Source organism: Balaenoptera borealis, assembly GCF_965194805.1.
Source record: "Balaenoptera borealis genome assembly, chromosome: 11".
NCBI classification, from domain to species: Eukaryota; Metazoa; Chordata; class Mammalia; order Artiodactyla; family Balaenopteridae; genus Balaenoptera; species Balaenoptera borealis.
The window spans coordinates 110768-133856 of NC_138868.1; the positions used below are offsets into that span (position 1 = coordinate 110768).

The 23089-nt window shown below is 43.2% G+C and overlaps 1 long non-coding RNA gene across 1 annotated transcript; it reads left to right on the top strand.

The window, feature by feature from the left end:
• The first annotated feature begins 20127 nt into the window (after positions 1-20127).
• LOC309606043 lies at positions 20128-21537 on the top strand. The gene is made up of 2 exons (XR_014231626.1): positions 20128-20214; positions 21266-21537. It is a non-coding gene; the product is annotated as an uncharacterized lncRNA (long non-coding RNA).
• Positions 21538-23089: the final 1552 nt, after the last annotated feature.

Below are 23089 nucleotides of genomic sequence, written 5' to 3' on the forward strand. Positions count from 1 at the left end.
AGACAGTCAGCCCAATTTCCTAGTGTTATTAGGCTGATTATCCTCAGTATGATTTAATTGTTCCCAGCATAAGGGGACCCTTAAACTTAAATGACTGTAACCTGGTAAATCTACCCCATAACTGAGGGAGGGTCCCTCCTAATAAGCAGGTGATTATGGTTTTTGACTGAAATTTAGCTCATTGCTCTGATTGAACTTGAGTAACTTTTAAAGAAAATTCATATTTCTGGCCAGGGTCAGAGCAAGTATGATTAATTAGCCAAGTGAGGGGATCCCACCGAGTAATATCGATAGTGGCCTGAACAGAACTATAATGTTTTTCTTCTAGAATAAATCTCCTAAGGACCATTCAGTCAGAGCCTTGGGAGAAATCCACCAAGATAACCAGATGTACTGAATGTAGTTAATTGACCATCAACCCAACAACTGGATTGATTTTAGAACTCTGCATAGGATTGTGCCCATGATAGAAAAACATTGGATTCATATGCAAAAGTTCAAGAAGTTAAGAAAACACTATAAATGATCATACGGGTCAGGTCTGGCATCTTGGGCCAGCTGTCTACTTCTGACGTCATCTTCTTGTCCCCGCGTGGGCACGGTTTCTCTTCTGACTGAGCATCGTTTTAAGGTGAGTTTGAGATCAGCAGTCCTCTATAGACCAGTCAGTCTGGTGCAAGGGCCCTTTGTAAATGGGAAATATGAATCCAAGAACTAATTCCCTTCAGTTTTGCTGTGTGTGAGCTAGTTAAGGGCACCCGGGGCTTCCCTGGTGGCGCAGTGGTTGAGAATCCGTCTGCCAATGCAGGGGACACGGGTTCGAGCCCTGGTCTGGGAAGATCCCACATGCCGCGGAGCAGCTGGGCCCATGAGCCACAACTACTGAGCCTGCGCGTCTGGAGCCTGTGCTCCGCAACAAGAGAGGCCGTGACAGTGAGAGGCCCGCGCACCGCGATGAAGAGTGGCCCCCGCTCGCCGCAACTAGAGAAAGCCCTCGCACAGAAACGAAGACCCAACACACCCAAAAATAAATTAAAAAATAAATTATTTTTTTAAAAAAAAAGCACTAACCTAACATTTATTTTTTAAAAAAAAGGAGCACCCAATGAGGGTCCTTCTACCTGGGTTGGAGAGAATCCTTTAAATTATGTCTTTTCCAGTATGTATAATCTCCTGGTTGCAGGTCATGGGGCATCTGATGTTCATCCAAAGATAGATTACTGTGATAAGCTTCAGAAACAAGCTTAGAATGTCCTTTTAACAATTTAATTAAACCTTATGGTAATGCAACACAGTAACACGGAGCCATCGAGGCAGTGAGTCTCAGACAGTAAATACAAAACCTCAAAGACAACTAACAACACTAGAACTTAATATCCACTGAAACATAATTTTTTTCTCTCTAAAATTACCCTCATTTCTACAAAATATAGCCAAATTAAGACTAATTTATTTACAAAATAAGCCTGGTTTCAATAAACATGACCTGATTATTTACATAAGTGTAATTGATCACATAGGCTCTTTTAAATTGGCCTTGCTGGAACTTCTTTTTTTTTAATTTTTTATTTATTTTTGGCTGCGTTGGGTCTTCGTTGCTGTGTGCAGGCTTTCTCTAGTTGTGGCAAGCAGGGGCTACTCTTCGTTGCGGTGCATGGGCTTCTCATTGCAGTGGCTTCTCTTGTTGCAGAGAACAGGCTTCTGTAGTTGTGGCACGTGGGCTCAGTAGTTGTGGCCCACGGGCTTAGTTGCTCCGCAGCATGTGGGATCTTCCCAGACCAAGGATCGAACCCGTGTCCCCTGCACTGGCAGGTGGATTCTTAACCACCGTGCCAGCAGGGACGTCCCTGCTGGAACTTTTTATAAGGAATCTCAGACTGAACTTTAAAAGTCCTCTCAAGGCCAGAAAATCACACCAAACAGTTGCCATCAGATTCTGCCTGTAATACATACAGATTGGGTTAGATTCTTCTCTTCTCAAGGTCGCCCAAAATATCTTGAGATTCCTGTACCTGCCAGGAGGTGGCCTTCCTTATTCACCTGATAAGGCTGCTAGGAACCCTGTAAACAAGGTACCAGGTTGTTTTTCCAAGGGACTTCAGGCTCCATGAAGTTCACCTTAGTTCTTTAAAGCTGTCTGGTCATATCTGATTCTGTGCATATTGTCAAATATGACATTTCAAAGCCAGGTTAATACAACCAGTGTTCCCAATTGTGTCTTGTTATAAGGAGAACATATTCTTACTGAACTTATACAAATAACTATATTGCCATGAAAATAAGAATACTCACTAGGAGTTTCCAAACTCTGGAGGGATCAGGTAGAGAGAAAAGATAAATGATTCAATTCTGCTTACAAAGGTATAATTTACCAAATTGCCATAAGTAATAGTAACCTTAAGGAGAAAGGTTTCCTTAGATCTGGAAAACAAAGATTAAAAACCAGTAATATCAATGGAACAGGATAAAAAGCCCAGAGATAAACCCACGCACATATGGTCAACTTATCTTTGATAAAGGAGGCAAGCATATACCGTGGAGAAAAGACAGCCTCTTCAATAAGTGGTGCTGGGAAAACTGGACAGCTACATGTAAAAGAATGAAATTAGAACACTCCCTAACACCATACACAAAAATAAACTCAAAATGGATTAAAGACCTAAATGTAAGGCCAGACACTATCAAACTCTTAGAGGAAAACATAGGCAGAACACTCTATGACATAAATCACAGCAAGATCCTTTTTGACCCAGCTCCTAGAGAAATGGAAATAAAAACAAAAATAAACAAATGGGACCTAATGAAACTTAAAAGCTTTAGCACAGCAAAGGAAACCATAAACAAGACCAAAAGACAACCCTCAGAATGGGAGAAAATATTTGCAAATGAAGCAACTGACAAAGGATTAATCTCCAAAATTTACAAGCAGCTCATGCAGCTCAATAACAAAAAAACAAACAACCCAATCCAAAAATGGGCAGAAGACCTAAATAGACATTTCTCCAAAGAAGATATACAGATTTCCAACAGACACATGAAAGAATGCTCAACATCAGAGGATTAACCAAGATGGCGGAGTAGAAGGACGTGCTCTCACTCCCTCTTGCGAGAGCACCAGAATCACACTGGCTGCTGGACAATCATCGACAGGAAGACACTGGAACTCACCAAGGAGGATACCCCACGTCCAAGGACAGAGGAGAAGCCACAGTGAGACGGTAGGAGGGGCGCAATCAGAGTAAAATCAAATCCCATAACTGCTGGGTGGGTGACTCACAGACTGGCGAACACTTATACCACAGAAGTCCACCCACTGGAGTGAAGCTTCTGAGCCCCACGTCAGGCTTCCCAACCTGGGGGTCCGGCAACGGGAGGAGGAATTCCTAGAGAATCAGACTTTGAAGCCTAGTGGGAATTGATTGCAGGACTTTGACAGGACTGGGGGAAACAGAGACCCCACTCTTGGAGGGCACACACAAAGTAGTGTGCGCATCAGGACCCAGGGGAAGGAGCAGTGACCCTGGGGGAGACTGAACCAGACCTACCTGCTGGTGTTGGGGGGGTCTCCTGCAGAGGCGGGAGGTGGCTCTGTTTCACTGTGGGGACAAGGACACTGGCAGCGGAGGTTCTGGGAAGTGCTCCTTGGCGTGAGCCCTCCCAGAGTCTGCCATTAACCCCATCAAAGAGCCCAGGTAGGCTCCAGTGTTGGGTTGCCTCAGGCAAAACAACCAACAGGGAGGGAACCCAGCCTCACCCATCAACAGTCAAGTGGATTAAAGTGTTACGGAGCTCTGTCCGCCACAGCAACAGTCAGCTCTACCCACCACCAGAGCCTCCCATCAAGCCTCTTAGATAGCCTCAACCACCAGAGGGCAGACAGCAGAAGCAAGAAAAACTACAATCCTGCAGCCTGTGGACCAAAAACCACAGTTACAGAAAGATAGACAAGATGAAAAGGCAGAGGGCTATATATCAGATGAAGGAACAAGAAAAAACCCCAGAAAAACAACTAAATGAAGTGGAGATAGGCAACCTTCCAGAAAAAGAATTCAGAATAATGATAGTGAAGATGATCCAGGACCTCGGAATAAGAATGGAGGCAAAGATTGAGAAGATGCAAGAAATGATTAACAAAGACCTAGAAGAATTAAAGAACAAACAAACAGAGATGACCAATACAATAACTGAAATGAAAACTACACTAGAAGGAATCAATAGCAGAATAACTGAGGCAGAAGAACGGATAAGTGACCTGGAAGACAGAATGGTGGAATTCACTGCTGCGGAACAGACTAAAGAAAAAAGAATGAAAAGAAATGAAGACAGCCTAAGAGACCTCTGGGACAACATTAAACGCAACAACATTCGCATTATAGGGGTCCCAGAAGGAGAAGAGAGAGAGAAAGGGCCAGAGAAAATATTTGAAGAGATTATAGTCGAAAACTTCCCTAACATGGGAAAGGAAATAGCCACCCAAGTCCAGGAAGCGCAGAGAGTCCCATACAGGATAAACCCAAGGAGAAACACGCCGAGACACATAGTAATCAAAATGGCAAAAATTAAAGACAAAGAAAAATTATTGAAAGCAGCAAGGGAAAAACGACAAATAACATACAAGGGAACTCCCATAAGGTTAACAGCTGATTTCTCAGCAGAAACTCTGCAAGCCAGAAGGGAGTGGCATGATATACTTAAAGTGATGAAAGGGAAGAACCTACAACCAAGATTACTCTACCCGGCAAGGATCTCATTTAGATTTGATGGAGAAATCAAAAGCTTTACAGACAAGCAAAAGCTAAGAGAATTCAGCACCACCAAACCAGCTCTACAACAAATGCTAAAGGAACTTCTCTAAGTGGGAAACACAAGAGAAGAAAAGGACCTACAAAAACAAACCCAAAACAATTAAGAAAATGGTCATAGGAACATACATATCGATAATTACCTTAAACGTGAATGGATTAAATGCTCCAACCAAAAGACACAGGCTTGCTGAATGGATACAAAAACAAGACCCATATATATGCTGTCTACAAGAGACCCACTTTAGACCTAGGGACACATACAGACTGAAAGTGAGGGGATGGAAAAAGATATTCCATGCAAATGGAAATCAAAAGAAAGCTGGAGTAGCTATACTCATATCAGATAAAATAGACTTTAAAGTAAAGAATGTTACAAGAGACAAGGAAGGACACTACATAATGATCAAGGGATCAATCCAAGAAGAAGATATAACAATTATAAATATATATGCACCCAACATAGGAGCACCTCAATACATAAGGCAACTGCTAACAGCCATAAAAGAGGAAATCGACAGTAACACAATAATAGTGGGGGACTTTAACACCTCACTTACACCAATGGACAGATCATCCAAAATGAAAATAAATAAGGAAACAGAAGCTTTAAATGACACAATAGACCAGATAGATTTAATTGATATTTATAGGACATTCCATCCAAAAACAGCAGATTACACGTTCTTCTCAAGTGCACATGGAACATTCTCCAGGATAGATCACATCTTGGGTCACAAATCAAGCCTCAGTAAATTTAAGAAAATTGAAATCATATCAAGCATCTTTTCTGACCACAATGCTATGAGATTAGAAATGAATTACAGGGAAAAAACGTAAAAAAGACAAACACATGGAGGCTAAACAATACGTTACTAAATAACCAAGACATCACTGAAGAAATCAAAGAAGAAATCAAAAAATACCTAGAGACAAATGACAATGAAAACACGACAACCCAAAACCTATGGGATGCAGCAAAAGCAGTTCTAAGAGGGAAGTTTATAGCTATACAAGCCTACCTAAAGAAACAAGAAAAATCTCAAGTAAACAATCTAACCTTACACCTAAAGAAACTAGAGAAAGAAGAACAAACAAAACCCAAAGTTAGCAGAAGGAAAGAAATCATAAAGATCAGAGCAGAAATAAATGAAATAGAAACAAAGAAAACAATAGCAAAGATCAATAAAACTAAAAGCTGGTTCTTTGAGAAGATAAACAAAATTGATAAGCCATTAGCCAGACTCATCAAGAAAAAGAGGGAGAGGACTCAAATCAATAAAATCAGAAATGAAAAAGGAGAAGTTACAACAGACACTGCAGAAATACAAAGCATCCTAAGAGACTACTACAAGCAACTCTATGCCAATAAAATGGACGACCTGGAAGAAATGGACAAATTCTTAGAAAGGTATACCCTTCCAAGACTGAACCAGGAAGAAACAGAAAATATGAACAGGCCAATCACAAGCAATGAAATTGAAACTGTGATTCAAAATCTTCCAACAAACAAAAGTCCAGGACCAGATGGCTTCACAGGTGAATTCTATCAAACATTTAGAGAAGAGCTAACACCTATCCTTCTCAAACTCTTCCAAAAAATTGCAGAGGAAGGCACACTCCCAAACTCATTCTATGAGGCCACCATCACCCTGATACCAAAACCAGACAAAGACACTACAAAGAAAGAAAATTACAGACCGATATCACTGATGAATATAGATGCAAAAATCCTCAACAAAATACTAGCAAACAGAATCCAACAACACATTAAAAGGATCATACACCACGATCAAGTGGGATTTATCCCAGGGATGCAAGGATTCTTCAATATACGCAAATCAATCAATGTGATACACCATATTAACAAATTGAAGAAGAAAAACCATATGGTCATCTCAATAGATGCAGAAAAAGCTTTTGACAAAATTCAACACCCATTTATGATAAAAACTCTCCAGAAAGTGGGCATAGAGGGAACCTACCTCAACATAATAAAGGCCATATATGACAAACCCACAGCAAACATCATTCTCAATGGTGAAAAACTGAAAGCATTTCCTCTAAGATCAGGAACGAGACAAGGATGTCCACTCTCACCACTATTATTCAACATAGTTCTGGAAGTCCTAGCCACGGCAATCAGAGAAGAAAAAGAAATAAAAGGAGTACAAATTGGAAAAGAGGAAGTAAAACTGTCACTGTTTGCGGATGACATGATACTATACATAGAGAATCCTAAAACTGCCACCAGAAAACTGCTAGAGCTAATTAATGAATATGGTAAAGTTGCAGGATACAAAATTAATGCACAGAAATCTCTTGCATTCCTATACACTAATGATGAAAAATCTGAAAGAGATATTATGGAAACACTCCCATTTACCATTGCAACAAAAAGAATAAAATACCTAGGAATAAACCTACCTAGGGAGACAAAAGACCTGTATGCAGAAAACTATAAGACACTGATGAAAGAAATTAAAGATGATACCAACAGATGGAGAGATATACCATGTTCTTGGATTGGAAGAATCAACATTGTGAAAATGACTATACTACCCAAAGCAATCTACAGATTCAATGCGATCCCTATCAAATTACCAATGGCATTTTTTACGGAACTAGAACAAATCATCTTAAAATTTGTATGGAGACACAAAAGACCCCGAATAGCCAAAGCAGTCTTGAGGGAAAAAAACGGAGCTGGAGGAATCAGACTCCCTGACTTCAGACTATACTACAAAGCTACAGTAATCAAGACAATATGGTACTGGCACAAAAACAGAAACATAGATCAATGGAACAAGATAGAAAGCCCAGAGATAAACCCACGCACCTATGGTCAACTAATCTATGACAAAGGAGGCAAAGATATACAATGGAGAAAAGACAGTCTCTTCAATAAGTGGTGCTGGGAAAACTGGACAGCTACATGTAAAAGAATGAAATTAGAATACTCTCTAACACCACCAGACACAAAAATAAACTCAAAATGGATTCGAGACCTAAATGTAAGACCGGACACTATAAAACCCTTAGAGGAAAACATAGGAAGAACACTCTTTGACATAAATCACAGCAAGATTTTTTTTGATCCACCTCCCAGAGTAATGGAAATAAAAACAAAAATAAACAAATGGGACCTAATGAAACTTCAAAGCTTTTGCACAGCAAAGGAAACCATAAACAAGACGAAAAGACAACCCTCAGAATGGGAGAAAATATTTGCAAATGAATCAACGGACAAAGGATTAATCTCCAAAATATATAAACAGCTCATTCAGCTCAATATTAAAGAAACAAACACCCCAATCCAAAAATGGGCAGAAGACCTAAATAGACATTTCTCCAAAGAAAACATACAGACGGCCACGAAGCACATGAAAAGATGCTCAACATCACTAATTATTAGAGAAATGCAAATCAGAACTACAATGAGGTATCACCTCACACCAGTTAGAATGGGCATCATCAGAAAATCTACAAACAACAAATGCTGGAGAGGGTGTGGAGAAAAGGGAACCCTCTTGCACTGTTGGTGGGAATGTAAATTGATACAGCCACTATGGAGAACAATATGGAGGTTCCTTAAAAAACTAAAAATAGAATTACCATATGACCCAGCAATCCCACTACTGGGCATATACCCAGAGAAAACCGTAATTCAAAAAGACACATGCACCCGAATGTTCATTGCAACACTATTTACAATAGCCAGGTCATGGAAGCAACCTAAATGCCCATCAACAGACGAATGGATAAAGAAGATTTGGTACATATATACAATGGACTATTACTCAGCCATAAAAAGGAACGAAATTGAGTCATTTGTTGAGACGTGGATGGATCTAGAGACTGTCATACAGAGTGAAGTAAGTCAGAAAGAGAAAAACAAATATCGTATATTAACGCATGTATGTGGAACCTAGAAAAATGGTACAGATGAGCCAGTCTGCAGGGCAGAGGTTGAGACACAGATGTAGAGAACGGACATATGGACACCAAGGGGGGAAAACTGCGGTGGGGTAGGGATGGTGTTGTGCTGAATTGGGCGATTGGGATTGACATGTATACACTGATGTGTATAAAATTGATGCCTAATAAGAACCTGCAGTATAAAAAAGCAAACAAACAAAACAACTAATACTAAACTTTCATTGGGTTATTTGTATGGAAATATGTTAATATAAATGTTTCAGACATTACATGAAATTTCTAAAAACCTTATATGTTCTGGTATAATGTTATAAGTCATTCTCCTAGTTATTACCTTAAAATGTATATCTCAGAAATAACTAATTTTCTTGTCAACTGCATTGTTATGAACTTTCATCAAATTTTTAACTGTGGTCATTTTTAACTCTTTTGTCATTTACAGACAGTTCTGTGTGTACTCTGATGCTTTTGCAAATATGTTCCTATAAAAGGGTTTCATCTTTAAAAAAAGAAAAAAAGAATGCTCAACATCATTAATCATTAGAGAAATGCAAATCAAAACTACAATGAGATATCATCTCACACTGGTCAGAATGGCCATCATCAAAAAATCTAGAAACAATAAATGCTGGAGAGGGTGTGGAGAAAAGGGAACCCTCTTGCACTGTTGGTGGGAATGTAAATTGATACAGCCACTATGGAGAACAGCATGGAGGCTCCTTAAAAAACTATAAATAGAACTACCATACGACCCAGCAATCCCACTACTGGGCATATACCCTGAGAAAACCATAATTCAAAAAGAGTCATGTACCAAAATGTTCATTGCAGCTCTATTTACAATAGCCAGGACATGGAAGCAACCTAAGTGTCCATCATCGGATGAATGGATAAAGAAGATGTGGCACATATATACAATGGAATATTACTCAGCCATAAAAAGAAACAAAATGGAGTTATTTGTAGTGAGGTGGATGGACCTAGAGTCTGTCATACAGAGTGAAGTAAGTCAGAAAGAGAAAAACAAATACAGTATGCTAACACATATATATGGAATCTAAAGAAAAAAAAAAAAAAAGGTCATGAAGAACCTAGTGGCAAGATGGGAATAAAGACACAGACCTACTAGAGAATGGACTTGAGGATATAAGGAGGGGGAAGGGTAAGCTGGGACAAAGTGAGAGAGTGGCATGGACATATATATACACTACCAAACGTAAAATAGATAGCTAGTGGGAAGCAACCACATAGCACAGGGAGATCAGCTCTGTGCTTTGTGACCACCTAGAGGGGTGGGATAGGGAGGGTGGGAGGGAGGGAGATGCAAGAGGGAAGAGATATGGGAACATATGTATATGTATAACTGATTCACTTTGTTATAAAGCAGAAACTAACACACCATTGTAAAGCAATTATACTCCAATTAAAAAAAAAAAACCAGTAATATTTCAGGCAGGAAGTCATAAAAGTTATCATTCAACCCTATGTACTAATTCCTCTTAATCTTGATCCTCTGTTAACAGTTTTATGAAGCCATCAGGTTTTTCATTAGAATTCTGTCATTTCTTACCCAGTTCAGTGGTATGATCTGAAAGTTATCGGAAATTTTTTACCTTCAGATTTTGTCCTATGCTTTCCCCTTTTTTCTCTCTCTCTTTTAACCTCTCTTTAGAACAAAATTACTTTCTTTTCCCTTGACAAAATGCATTTCCATTACTTACACTTTCTTTTTCCTTGCATACAAAGATGTTTTCCTCATAAAATTTTAGTAGTTTAATTATATATTTTAATTAGAATCCTTAATTTCTAGTGAAAACTAAGAAGTAAGCAATTATGAACTGTCTTTTACCTTAGCACTCTGTAAATTGGCAAATTTATAAATATTATTTATAATTTCAAAAAATGTGTGCTTTCTTATAGAATATGCCTCAGTATGGCACCAAGCATATTTACTAATATCTTTAATTTTTCTGTAAAAGAAAGCCTATGTTTTGTAATTAACGTTTCAGTATTTTATCTTATTTGGAAATAATATAGACATTCAATAAATTTTCATCATGTAACTTTATTTAGCAAAACTCTCAAGTTTCAAGTTATCAAAAATATGGTAAGTAGACATATCATAAAACATAATTATTCTTAAAAGGTTTACCTGAAAGCTCTTACCCCGTTTATATCTCTTTAATTCACTTGTTCCCAACAACTATGTTTAGATTACCCATGAAAACTTCATGAGACATGAGAACAAGTCAGCCATCATCTGAAGCTATTTTTCTTGCTGACAAATTTTGTAACAGATGTAACATAAACTTATCTGACTTTTAGTAAATCTAGGTACAATAAAAGTAGTATACTCAGTGTTGATGACTCTAAAGGCATGTCTGTATTAATTAAACCAAACAAACAAAACTTAATACTGAATATTAATTTAATACTGATTACTTCCCTGATCACATAACATGTGATCCATTTGGGTTAGTTTCTATTATATTTCTGAGAATTTATGTGAGCACTTAACTTCCTTTAAGTCAATTAAATAGAGCTCATTTACAAATTAAATTTGAAAATACCGCCTGGAGGTAGAAACATTTATAATGTACATACATTCAGATAGACAGAGATCTCATCATTTTCATTTTAAAACAGTCATGAATCAGGTATTAAAATAGAAAACTCACTAGTTTATAAATAACAGTTGAAATAGACTATAAGTCTACTTGCTTAAGTTTTTAAAAAGGTTCCTTCCCTTCCCCCTTTTTTCCGTTCGTATCAGGAACTGGAGATGGCCTAGATAAGTGTTCCCTGACCTGGTAGGACATTTATATCTCAAAGACACAGGAAGAGAAATGCAAGCTTCTTCTAGAAGGACTTTTGTTCCCTTAGGGTCAGACTTCTGAAAAGATATTTTATCAAGCCAGCTTTCTCTAACTGCTTATGCGAAAAACAGTTTTGGAATGTTGAAAGAGCTCCATCTTGGCCATTGCAGGGAGAGATTTTCGTATTTCCCAATTAAATACGTACTTGCAAGTATAAGTCCCAAAAGTACATAAACCCAGCTTGGGGGTTAGTTGGAGGTTATTTGGCACGCCTTTTTCTTCTGTTCTGAAGGCTTTGTTTGCCATTTCATGGTCAGTTGAGATAAAATTGCTATTAAAAACTCTGTGTGGGCTGGTGTGCTGTTTGTGAGCTTAACTCCTTCAGGTGTTACCACAGAGTCATTTAGCTCTCTCACGCGTCTTGGTCTCTCTCTCTAGTAGTCTAAAACCTGAGCACCAGATGGCCAATCCTTTTGTGCGCATCTTCAGACGAGTGAGTTTTTTTTGTTTTTGTTTTTGTTTGTTTTTTTGCTTAATGAGAGGCTGTCCCTTTGGGACCACTGCATGGTATGAAGATTCGGCTCCACCACTCCTATAAGTTTCTCAGTTGCCTGAGAAAACAAAGCCATAGCTGGCTGAGAGAAGCTGGGTCCCTTACCTTTGGAGCTGAAAGCTCTCATGTGATATCGTCACTTTTATTCAGACAAACTTTGTTAAAGTAGCCAATTCAAGGAAAGACACAAGGCCAGCCTCCTACCTAATCACCCAGTCTAAACCTTTTCAATGTCTTTCAACTGGGGAATCCAGGTACCTCTTCTTGAACTTAAGTTCAAAGAAAGAACTACTCCTTATAACGAGGAGTTTAATAACCACCAAATATTGTAAAACTCAGGATTGCCAACCAGGATGGGAGACCTGAGACTCAGGAGAAACTTATCCATTCCTCTGACTCGCCAAGGAGGTGGATGGGCACAAGGGGCCCTCGCTAGTACCAAGGCTGGCAATCCTCTTGGAGTTCAGGCAAGGAGAGACGTCTGCTCTGGGTCCCTTCGTGGTCACCCAAACTGTTGACTGAAAGAAAAATGTACAATGTAAGAGCTATGAGTTGAGTTTTATTCAGGGACCTTACTGAGGACTATAGACTGGCAAACAGCCTCTCAAGTAGCTCTGAGAAACTACGAGGTAGGGGAGAAGCCAGTATGCACCTGATTTTAGCTAGGAAATGCAGTGGAGCACGCATCTCAGTAAAAGTTCCTGCTAGTCACGAGGATCAGACATCTCAGTTAATGCTTTTAGGGCTTTTCCGTGTATGGGAATGATAGGGATAGAGTAGGATAGTTACACAGGTAGTTGTAGAAGTCCCACTAGGGAATTACAGACAGAGAGGGAAACCTAGGGAACTTTGGGAGACCACTGTAAGTTAGTGATCACTCAAGAAAGCTATTGGAACTTAATGGAACAAAGCAGTCTTGCTTAACTATAAAGCCATAAATAGAAGTATGAGATATGCCCCAGGTCGTTAAGTGAAAGAATGAGGCCTGCATTTTGCTGGTCGAGTTCAGCAAGATAATGACCCTTAGGTCCAAGGACAGGAATTTAAGGGAAAGGTGACATTCCAAAGTAGGAGACCTTCATTATACAGAAACCTGAGATGATTCAACATATTTTAGTATATGTTACCACCCTTCTGCTGATTTGAATGAGCGCTAAGACAGTCGTAGTTTGACCTCATAGGGTCGAACACTCTCCTGCCTGATACGAAGGAGAGCTAGTGATGTCTACTCAAAGAATGAGGAAGGGGCTTCCCTGGTGGCGCAGTGGTTGAGAGTCTGCCTGCCAATGCAGGGAACACGGGTTCGAGCCCTGGTCTGGAAAGATCCCACGTGCCGCGGAGCAACTAGGCCCGTGAGTCACAACTACTGAGCCTGCGCGTCTGGAGCCTGTGCTCCGCAACAAGAGAGGCCGCGACAGTGAGAGGCCCGCGCACCGCTGGGAAGATCCCACATGCCGCGGAGCATCTGGGCCCGTGAGCCACAACTACTGAGCCTGCGCGTCTGGAGCCTGTGCTCCGCAACAAGAGAAGCCACGACAGTGAGAGGCCCGCGCACCGTGATGAAGAGTGGCCCCCGCTTGCCGCAACTAGAGAAAGCCCTCGCACAGAAACGAAGACCCAACACAGCCAAAAATAAATTTTAAAATGGTCCACATCAAAAAAACTTTAAAAAAAAAAAAAGAATGAGGAAGAAGGCGGTCTTCCCCCCTCCCCTCTTCCCTTTGGTTATAAAAATGTAGCCTGCTTAATTCTTGGGGCAGAACCCCCTCGCCTGCCCGCCTGTATCCCTCACAAGCATCCTATATTAATAAGTCTATCACTTTGCCTCTCACCGAATTCCTTCTGTGCTGAGCCTCAGTGAGTCCAGACACCAGGTGAGTGATTCTAATTAAGAGACCGTGGGTTCAAGTCCCAATCTGAGGTGCACGGTTTCAGGAAGATACAAGAAATTGGGTTCATTAAAATTTTTTCCAGAGATTTCTCTGCATCCAAGGAGCCTCGTCCAGATCTTTGTCCCGAACTCCCTTCAGGACGCCCTGTTGGGCAGCAACTGCAGCGGCTGACAACCTGATCCGTGTAGCGTTGAGTGGTGGACAGTCTTCGTTTTACACACAAACCTCTGTTTTGGTGGGTCTGATACAACCCTCCTACGGCTGGCAGATCTGCCACGAGGTCGCCGGGTGGCCGTGTCCAACTTTAGAGACAGGATAGGCAAGGCCGCCTTCCCCAGATCACTCTCCGCACCCCCCAGCCCCGGGCCCCGCTGACGTACGTCTGGCACAGCAGCTGCACTTGGACTCCCACGGCTTGGTCTGCTGCGGCCCAGAGTCCCCGCCAGGCCCCTCTGGGTCTGGGGCCAGACAGGTGAACGAAATGGAGGTTTGGTGGGGGTGACACCCCTGCACCCTTTAGGCTTTGAGGTGGCTTAATTTCTGCTTCGCTCCCAGTCTGGGATACAGTAAGTCCCTTACATACGAACGAGTTCTGTTCCAAGAGTGTGTTCGTAAGTCCAATTTTTGCTAAGTCCAACAAAGTTAGCCTAGGTACCCAACTAACACAATCAGCAATATAGTACTGTACTGTAATAGGTTTATAATACTTTTCACACAAATAATACATTAAAAACAAACACAAAAAATAAAGGAAAGATTTTTTTAAACATTTTTAAAGATTTTTAATCTTACAGTACAGTACCTTGAAAAGTACAGTAGTACAGCACAACAGCTGGCATACAGGGGCTGGCATCGAGGGAACAGGCAGGAGAAGTTACTGACTGGAGGAGGGAGAGGAGGTGGGAGATGGTAGAGCTGAAGGATCGTCAGCCATAGGAGACGGAGGGCAAGCTGCAATGTTGCTCACGCCTGACGTCGATGGCACAGGTTCTGGTTCCTTGCTGGATTCAACTCTATCTACCCTGTTGAAAAAACGATCCAGTGATGTCTGGGTAGTAGCTCTTTTTTTCTTATCATAGGTGACATGGTAGCACTGGATTGCATTCTGAACGGCTACTGAAACCTTCATGTACTGCTCTACGTTCGGGTCCTGTGCCTCAAAAACTAACAGTGCCTCCTCAAATAAAGAAAATCCCCTTGCCATTTCCTGCGCTGTGAATCTCTTCTGTTCTTCAGTTACTTCTTCTTCCTCTTGTCTCTCTTCGTCCTTTCTCTAGGTCTCCAATTCCATCAGGTCTTTGTTAGTAAGCTCCTCGTGTTACACAGCAACAGTCCTGTACGGTAAAGTACACAAAAGCACAACCACTTGTAGAGGATGCACGCACATGACAATGTACACCAGACACGTGAACTAACTTACGTGACTGGATATGCGAACACACCTTCGCATCATTTTGAGTTCGCAACTTGAAGATTCTTATGTAGGGGACTTACTTATTGGTTTTGATTTTTCTCCCTGCTGGGGTGGGCACTGGGGAGCAATTCCAGTGTCCCCACCAGCCAGCCCCATGACCATGGCTCCTATCCAGAAGCCACTGACCCCACGTGAGGATGTGCCGAGCACCACTTGCTTCCATTCCCGTTCCACCCCAAGGGTGGGAAATGCCTGGACGGGGCCGGGCCCCACTCAGAGTCTGATGAGGGCCTGGAGCCCCCTGATTCCTTAGCCCCACGTGCCCTGCGTGAAAGGGCAGCCAAGGGATACTTTGCCTGTTGAGTTATTGTGATTTATATTAAGAAATATGTATTCGACCTTCTTCCTGTTTCTTGCAAAGAACTCCTAAAACTCTTACAATTTCCTAAGTGATGAGAGTGACAAAGGTATCCTCTCATGTAGTGAGGTGACTTTTGGACCCCACCTGAGGATGAGCGCTTCTCAGGGGAACCAACCATGTGTTTAGTGCTTGGGAATTCTCAGTCCCAGTGGGAATTCTCAGTCCCAGTTCTCAGGCCTCCAGGGAGAGGAGAGGGGCTGGAGGTTGAGTCAATTGCTAATAATCTATGATTGAATCAATATGCCTATGTAATGAAGTCTCCAAAACCCCCAGAAGGACAGGGTTCCAAGAGCTTCCAGGTTGGTGAACACATGGCGATTCCTGGAGAGGGCAGGGAAGCTCTGGGCCCCGTCCCCCATAATTGCCCTGTGTGTCTCTTCCCTCTGGCTGTTCCTGAGTCATATTCTTTATAATAAATAAGTAAAATGTTTCTCTGAGTTCTGCGAGCTTCTGTGGCAAATTAATTGCATCCAAGGAGGGAATCGTGGGCCCCTCTGATTTACAGCCCGGGTCAGAAGCACAGGGGATAAGCTGGTGTCTCAAGTGGCCGGGGGGCTGTCCTGTGGAGCTGAGACCCTAGCCTGTGGGATCTGGAGCTGTGTCTGGGCAAACAGTGTCAGAATTCAATTGAATTGAGTAGAACTCTCAGACACCTTGCAGGAAGCCCCCTCCCCTTCCACACACGCACACATTGAAATTGGGTCCAGGAAACCTATTAAATACCAAAAAATTCAATGGCGTAAATTTGAAGATCTAATTGTCTTTACTGAATGATTCACGAATGGGGTAGTATCCCATCCAACAAGTAGAAAGGAGCTCCGGTGGGCTTGCCAACTACAAATCGGCGCTTGCCATCTGCCTCTACGAGGATTAAATCACGAGCCACTGCAGCTGCTGACCTTCATTCAACAGACCCTGAAAGGAGTTCAGGGTGGAGATCAGCAATGAGGCCCTCTGTGCTCTGGGAAAAACTGGCAGAACAGGTCTTCAGATAGTTAGATACGTTCAGCAGAATTTATGAGCCCAATTCTTGCATCTCCTCGTATCTAGAAGAGCACTAAAGTCATTGACGGTGACATCTGCTCCTCGTGACCAGCAACAAGCCTCTGCCAGAATGCATGCTTGACTGCACGTCCCCCCCCACCCCCCTTCACTAAAATCACATATAACACTGACCTTCCCCGCTACCTCTTTGGAGCAGTTTCTCAGAGCTGTCTGGGATGCTGTCTCCCGGTCTGCAGTCCTCATTTTGCCCCAAATAAAACTTCACTCGCAACTCTTCACGGTGTGCATTTCTTTCCATCGACAGACTACAAAAAGGGAAAAGATTTTAAAGGCAAGACAAGGAAGTCATAAACAAAAAAAAGGCTTAGGGCTTCCCTGGTGGCACAGTGGTTAAGGATCCGCCTGCTAATGCAGGGGACACGGGTTCGAGCCCTGGTCCGGGAAGATCCCACATGCCGCGGAGCAACTAAGCCCGTGCGCCACAACTACTGAGCCTGCGCTCTAGAGCCCGTGAGCCACAACTACTGAGCCCACGTGCCACAACTACTGAAGCCTGTGCGCCTAGAGCCCGTGCTCCGCAACAAGAGAAGCCACCACAATGAGAAGCCCCCACACAGCAATGAAGAGTAGCCCCTGCTCGCCACAACTAGAGAAAGCCCGCACACAACAAGAAAGACCCAACACAGCCAAAATAAATAAATAAATAAATAAATCTATTTTTTAAAAAAAGGCTTAGATACTTTAGATTTCAGGCTTAGATAATTCACCTATGGGGGAGGGAAAGGATCTTATTGGGGTTTCCTCCTAATACTGACCAGGAAATTCCAGGTTGACTGGTTAAAGGTTACTCTCCTGGGGAAGGTTGAAACTGCAATTAGGTTGGGTGTTAAGTCTTGGTTGGCTGGTGTGGGGCTTAACACCTATGACTCCATTTGGGGCCTGTTGTTTCTTTTTAACAGTCCCCCCTTTTCTCAGACTCTCAGCTTAACTGGGAGACGTCATCGACATTTAAGACACTAGCACCTCTCCCACTTGCCGCTCTGAAGGTCCTTCCCGTGATGTTCACAGGTCACAACTGCAGATTCCAAATTTTTAAGAAACAGGTGAACTTTGAACTGTGTCTGGAACCACATTTCTGGTTTTCCAAAGATTTGTAAGATAAGGACACTTGTTTTTAATTCCTCAAAGAACTGGGTTGCAACTTAAATGACACCATAGGTTGATCCACTCATAAATCCTTTTACAAGAGCTTTAGGAGGTTTTTCCCTTCCTCTTGGTAGATTTAGCTTAGGGGAGGAGGCCTAAAACAATTTCTATCAAGCTTTGAATATCAGCTTCCAGTACAGCCAAATTTGTGATCCTAGTGTGAAGTTAAATTCATATTTTATGGCAAGACAAGAAAAATTTAAACATAAAAAATGTTCTCTGCCCTTTGGCCTCCTCTCTCCCCGCACTGTGCATTGTGTATCGACATTACGCATCAACCAACCTCCCCCATCGGCAGAAACATTGGTTCAACCATAAAGAGCAACATTCACCCATCGGCAAGACAGCTCCTTAAAGACAACGTTCCCTCCTGACCTTGTAAGGGGCCACGATGTCGCTTAGCTCTGGATCGTGTAAACTGTCGATAATACATCATTTAATGTACAGCCCTCTTGCCTCAAAAAACTTATGTAACTGTGCCTGGACTTCTAATGGGCAGAACAGTTCTCTGTGCTTTCTGAGACGTTCTTCCCAGGTTATAAGCCTCAAATGTGGCTCAAGTAAGACTTTCCATTTCTTTCTTAGTTTGACTGATTAATTTTTCATCGACACTAGAGTATCCTTTTAAATATCTTGTCAGGTCTCAGCCAGGACAAGCAGTAAACATTTCTGGCAATATCAAACAACCCCATGGACCCAAGAGGCATCCTCAAAGAAGGTGTAAAGGTTACTACCTTCCCAAGATCCAGAGTCACTCTCAAAGACAGCCAAAAAAAAGAGCTGACAACCTGCATGTCCCAGGCAGGCAGAAAGCCAAGCCACCCTCCTAGGACACAAAATGAGACAAGCGAAAAGACAACAGCAGTCCTTGGGAGAGAAAGGATCCGTAATCCGTAGGTCTGGTTTGGAAAGGAAGGAGCACCATGAAATTTTGTTTTCCTCTCTCGACCAGGCAATAAAGACAAAGACACAGGAGAGCTGACTCTGCCAAGAACCCTCACCTTTCTCTGGCTTCTGTCAGCTTTCCCAGGATCCCCTGTGCAGGCTCCAGTTCTGCATTAATTTTAATTTTAGGTTCCTTGGCTGTTTAAGGGAATAGTGTAGCAGTTTACCCGAGACCCCTCAGAGTCCCATCAGTTCTGGGAGGGGCCTAGATGGGGCCTCCTTTGGGGATAGATAGGAGGGCATTCGAGTTGATGTTGAAAAATCCCCTTTGAGGACAATCTCTTTTCCATTGCCACAGTTCACTACAACTGACACCTCACTCCCTGGGCCCCTAGGTGTCTGGTCTTGGAGCTGTAGTAGCTGTAACGTTAATGCTTTGGTGGACTTTTGATTATGACCTGTGTCTTTAAATTTTCATTAGCTTTTTGCAAATGATTTTTTAAGGAAGGTATTTTGGAATTTTGAAGGCTTTTGGAAGCTTCCACATACCAATAAAAACAGGTATCCCATTTGCTCTCTTTGATTTGGGAAACTGTGCTTTCAAGTACACCTCTTAAATGATTTTATCTAATTGGAATAGTCCTCATAAATGCCCATTGTAATTCTAGGCTGTTTTAGTAAGACATGTCCCATTTTTGTGATATCTACAGCTTCTGGGACAACAGTTCTTAGACATACAATAAACGGTTGTGCCGGCAGGTGGCAAGTTCCTTTCTTCTAGCTAAGCCTTAGGTTCTCTCTGAGCCAAACTAAAACCTCAAAGGGATGTGCCTCCACGATGCAGATTGTGTGTGGTTCACGGTGCACCTCGCTGCTCGGAAATTTTCTTGAGGTTGGTGGGTGACCTGGAATCAATATAACCCGTTTCACGATCAACATATCCTAACATGGGAGTCCTTGGGTTAGGAGACAAGTGGTCTAACAGCCCTTAAATGCTCCACCTGCACTACCAATTTTTGCGCCTTTTTTTTTAACTTGCAAATTTCGCATTCGCAGTTAGCCTTTGCTTAGGATTTTACTCGCCCTAGGACCTGCACCGGACCCAGTCCAGCTTAAATTGGACCTAGTTCATTTCCAAACCCTGTTCAGTTTTTCAATCAGACCCAGTCCGACTCCAGCTGGTAAACGCCAACAGTTCCTAATGTGGGGTCCGGGGACTCGTCGAGGATTCTACCAGCAGAACTTCACACACGAGGACTGCAGCCTGGGGGCCCCACGCGGGTGGGTGTTGGAAGCCATCCAGACGCTGCAACACCATGACAAGGTCATGGGGCGCTCCAGTGCGGAACTGCAAGGCGGAACCACACGTGGAAGGTGGACTACACGCCTCATAAAAGCAATACTTATAATTTCTATATATATAAATTTAAGTGTGGCAGGATTTGCCCCAAGGAAAAATCTTAGATTTCCTGACTTCCCCTTTGAGTACTGTTTGGCAAGGCCTGGTGCCTAAAGAGGGACATTGGGAAACAGTGACTAAATCTGGACATAGGGAAATGTTTCTTTGGAAAACATCATCCTCCCTAGAGATATGGCCATATGAGGGTGTTTATGATGGTAATAATAATTTGTGGTTCAATATTAATGGTAGTTTAATGATATTTGATCAATTAACTGGTGAACAGATATGTTCTAGATTAGGGACAAATAGAAATGATTTGGAAAGTTATTCTTTAATAGATTATTGGGATCCTAATATTGTTTGTTGCTATATTAAATTGCCTTTGAGTAGCAATATTCAAAATAGAAATTGTAAAATATATTTTAGATATTTTTATGGCATTATAAAAAAGGAATGTCCATGTAGGAAAAGCTATGTGGGGGCTAAGGATATATAGACTATAAGGATATATTTAGACTTAGGTGTTAAGGTTGGTTAACCACCAAGAATAATTCTTAGAACATGTGCTGTACGTAATGGTAACCTTGGAATTTATCTTATGAGAAAATCTAGAAACTAAAAGGTATAGTTTACGTAATCTTTTAAGGAAATCTTTGTGGGTTCAAAATGATTCATTCTTTCGACTCAAAACGATAATATTACAATGTATGTTAATGATTTATGTAATTCTACTGTAATCTATATATGAGTATATGAAATAAAGAAAGCACGAGATGGTGCTATTTTTACTTGGCTGAGTCCACGAGTCTCAGTCTCCTTCCTGTTGACTTGGCTGAGTCCACGAGTCTCAGTCTCCTTCCTGTTGTTCATCGCCGACGCTGTCCATCCTTTTGGGGTATCCTGGATCCTGTTGGAGCTGGACTCCGACAGGTGGGAAACCGGGCATTGCACTTACAGTTCCCACGAGGACGTAGACGCAGATTCAAGGGAACTGTGCCCTGGTCCTGGGCCTCCTTCTGACGATCGTCTTCAGCATTATGTTCGCCACTGGCTCCCTGATGATTTTTCAAGCAGTTTCCCAGCTCATAAAGGACTATGGCGGCTACTAGTAGCTGCCAGCAGCCTGAGGCAGTCACCCCTCTTCACTGTAGTTTATACACGCGTCTGCCCACAGTTGAATAAAATAAAGCATTTGTATGTGAGGGTGCTGTGTTTTGACCTGGGGAGGGGGCCCCGTTGAGAGTCCCAGCCTGCCCCTGAGACTGAGCCCACCGCCCCCTGTCCCATCTGCTCTGCTGCTCTGAGGGGGACCTGACAAGTCCTCAGGCCTTGCCTGTTTTTGGCCTCAAGCTGGGGCAGCAGCAATTGGACAGGGGTTTGGGGTGGTGGCTTCCTCTGGGGAAGGGTCATGCTGGGTCCAGAACACCCTTGGCCCTGTTGACAAAATATAAAACAAAACAAACAAAAACGCTCGGAAGCCCGCAAATAAGAAAAGAGTTTATTTGGAGTTTTAGGATTTGCAATCGGAGAAGTGCAAATTCCAGTAGCAAGTCATATGTGCTGCGAGGAAAGTACAAGTGCTGGGAGGTTCTAAACACAACAAAGACATTCCAGAGAAGTTACAGGGGTTGTTTTACAAAGCGGGACCAGTGCTAGCAGGCATTGGGTCACATGTCGGCAGCTGATTGGCTGCTAAACTGAGGTTTCCAGGGAGTAAAGACAACAGGTTCCAGGTGGTCCCAGGGCGGCCAGGACGTGTGCAAATTCCAGGTCCACAGTGGCTCCCCTGCTCCCTTTCAGACCCTTTGACATGTGCCTCCGCTTTGCTGTTCGTAGGACCCCGTCAGCTCAGGAAGGCTACAAGAGTGCACGGGCCACCGCTGCAGAGACAGCCCCCAGGAGGAGGAGAAACCCCTGCCCTGCCCTGGAAATCAGACCCCATCCCTGGTTCTGTCAGGCCTCCAGATGTGTGGGCACTTGGGGTGCCCCAGGGCAGACCCTGCCCACAACCAGCTGGGCAGGTGCGGTGTGAGGTGGGGTGGCCCTAGCCTCCCCTTCGTCCCCTGACACCCGACCCCAGCTGTGGATCCCCTCCTGACCTGCACCCACGCCCCTTTATCTGTCCCCAGCTGCAGTCCCCTGGCTCCAGGAGATGGCCGAGGGGCTGGGGTCCCAGGATGGCCATGAGGGAGCCCCTCTCCCCCGGGGTCTGTCACACGTGAGCAGGGAGGCGACAGCCCCAAGGAAGTCCTGGAGGAGGGGAGGCTGGCAGACCTACCCCTCTGGATTGGGAAGGACTGACTCCAAGGTGAGGAGGGGCCAGCAGCCAGTAAAGCCCTGGAGTCAGGCAGGGGGCGCTGCCCAGCGACTCAGACCCCTGCTGGGTGGGCTGGGCAGGTGGAAGCTTCCCGGACCAGCAGCGCTCAGGAAGGGGGCCAGGGGCGAGGCCAGGAGAGATGTTCGTCCCCACCAGGAGCACATCTGTCCTGCTCTGCCCTCACTCCCTCAGGACCAAACCCGGGCAGGGCATCTTCAGGAATCCTAACGTCAGACTTCCTCCAGGCCAGACTCCAGGCAAAGCGATAACAGAGACTTCTCTGCTGAGGGCTACTGGGAGAAAGGACCAGAAACACCTCTCACCCTTGCTGCCGGCCCACCTGTGCGGCCCTGCCCAGGGCTCTGACGTCCCAGTTCTGTGTCTTCCCACTGTGTCCTCCCAGCTCTGGTCCCCCCGGTCTTTGTCCTCCCAGATCA